Consider the following 2,838-nt stretch of genomic DNA (forward strand, 5'->3'; position numbering starts at 1 on the left):
TGCATGTGGTGTGAGGTTACTCTCATCACTAGAATCAAAATGATCTAGCGGTAGAGAAGGTAACTTGGTGAAGAAGTTCCCTTAGCGGCTAGATCGAAATGTTCTAGTGGCAAAGGTGGTAACTTTCTAAGAGGGATACTTGTAAATTTATGAGCTTATAAACCATAAAACCTCAAGTATCGAGTTGATGCGTCTAGCCGAGAGAAATTCCGGCTAGCGTAGTAAAACTTTGGTATGGCTGTCCTCAGACTAGATCCGTACAGCATGCAACTGCGATGTGTAACCCGCGTTTGTAACGCCCGCGATCCTGAATAGGATCGTAGGCCATGGCTTGGTCCGGGATGGAAGGGTGATCTCAGACAAGTCGGGGAAGAGCTACTCATTAGCTCGGTCAAGGGGAGAAAACGAGCTAAGTATGGGACAGCTCCGGGCCAGCTCCGGACAGCTCTCGGCCAGCTCCGGACAGCTCTCGGCCAGCTCTGGATAGCTTGAGGCCAGCTGCGGTCAGCTGCGGTCAGCTCGGCCAGCTAGTGTCAGCTCGACCAGCTGCCAGGGAGCTCGACCCAGCTCTACCAGCCGGACGACAGTGGACAGTTCACTGACCAGCTGGGAGCTCGGGACCGAAAGGGCACGGCCTAATGGCCATGGCCAAACGGGTACGGCGAGCGTACATGAGCGAACAGGAGTGAATGAACGGATTCGTCCGAAGGGTGCCTTTTGGGGCCAAAACCGCGGCCCAGGACCCTATATAAAGGGGGCGATCCTCTCATTCTGAGGACACGTTCGGATACAGAAAAATACACCAAAAACTCGAGAGTACGAGTAAAGATCAGGAAGAAGGATCCGAGAAATAAAGAGTTCGGCGAGAAGGGTAATAAGGGTCGGAGGTACGGTACAGTACCGTCCATATAGGCTCTGGGAATTGGGGTAGTGCATCAAACATAAGCATAAGTAATGCTTCGGTTGGTCCGGTTGGTCGGAGGAAAGGGGGTGCGGCTCGGTAGTGGATCGGGAACCGCCAGGTTCGCCGTGAACCAACCGAACTGATGCGCATGCTACCTCCCTACCGATCAGCGTACCATCCGGGGTGTCCAAGTACGGACAATTCGGGCGGAGAAAAGTAAACGCGGCTCGGCGGTTGGACAGGGATCGGTACAGACCCCCAGTACACCGTCCGAACTGATGCGCGGGATAACTCTCTACCGGCCGATCTCTGTACTGGACGGTTATTAGTACCTAGCGTGCATTGCATGACATGTACAGCGGGAAAGGGAATGTTATTGATGCCTACTTGGTTTCAGGAAAGGAGGGTGATCGCGGGAAAGGAAGTGCTTAGGCGCGGGACTCATGGCCGGGAAGATGAGTGGTGGTGTGAAGGGTAGATAGGATCGATTATACAGCTTGTTCTAGCTTATTATGCAAACTCATAAGTTGTATCGAATCCTTTGATAACTTAATGAATATCGAATATTTATTACTCTAAGTATTATATCATGAGGATTATTTATGAATCACAGAATGTGCAAACGAACCTTGTTTAAAGGAATGGGCCCTAAAATATGACTAAGTAGTGTAAAGGGACGGGAGAACCTCTCCGGCCATAGATGGCCGGGGATGGGGTCTTTCAAGTTGGTATCAGAGCATGCTTGGTTCTAGGACCGGTAGTGCGGGTTTGGGGCATCACCACTCATCGGCTTCATGGGATCTCGCGGTAGTTGTTCTTACTGTTTGCGGTTTGTTAATTTAGCCGTGACTAATGCATAATTTTGCAGATGGGTAAGAGCAGCAAGGAAAAGAAAAGAAAAGGCAAGGAGGTGGTCGATGGGACCATGGACGCGGAGACTATGGTCGATGCGGACGTAGGGAACACGGACACCCTGATTGCAGTCGGACCTGAGGCTGGAGAAAAACAACCGGATAATGATAAGCCGGAGAGTAGCGGAGCTACGGACGTGAATAGGCAACCGAATGTTGTACCATCGTCCCAGGAACAGTGGGAAACGATGAAGGCCATGATGGCACAGCTGGATGTGCCCACAAAGGCGTTGGTACCGGATCCTGTGGTACCAACGGTACGTAGCAAGATTGTTGCGGGGACCATTGGGGTAGGTCCTGGAGATTCTCCGAGAAAGAGAAAGGACTACCTTGATGCACTGGAGCATGTCACAAGGCTAAAGACAAAACATTTCTCGGGTAGTACGGACCCGATTGTGGCTGACGAGTGGAGGAGTCGACTCGTAAGAAATTTCAACTCCACTCGCTGCCCGGAGGAGTATCAAAAGGACATTGCTGTCCATTTCCTGGAAGAGGAAGCCCATGACTGGTGGGTATCAGTGGAGAAACGTACAGGTGGTCAAGTCCTAACCTATGCGGACTTCGAGATAGAATTCAACAAGAAATTCTTTCCCCCGGAGGCTTGGGATCGACTGGAAAGCGAGTACCTGAACCTGGTACAAGGGGAGATGACGGTACGCGCGTATGACGTTGAGTTCAGTCGCCTTAGGCGCTTTGTGGGAAAGGAAATTGAGGATGAGAAAGCACAAGTACGTCGCTTTATCCGTGGACTAAGGGTGGACATCCGCAACCATTGCGTGAACGGTGTCTTTAACTCGGTCGTGGATGTGGTGGAAAGGGCGGCTATGATTGAAGCTAGGATAGAGGAAGAGAAACAGCTCAAACGCGAGAAAGTTTCTTCTCGTTCGATTCACCCAGCCAAAACCACCGACCGAAAGAGGAAGTGGGACAAGGTGGATAACGCAAGGTCTGAACCCAGGTATGGGGAGTGCAAGACTTGCGGAAAGTACCACAGCGGTTCTTGCTGGAAGGTCGTGGGTGCAT

This window comes from Camelina sativa, chromosome 4 (genome assembly GCF_000633955.1).
Source record: "Camelina sativa cultivar DH55 chromosome 4, Cs, whole genome shotgun sequence".
Lineage (NCBI taxonomy): Eukaryota > Viridiplantae > Streptophyta > Magnoliopsida > Brassicales > Brassicaceae > Camelina > Camelina sativa.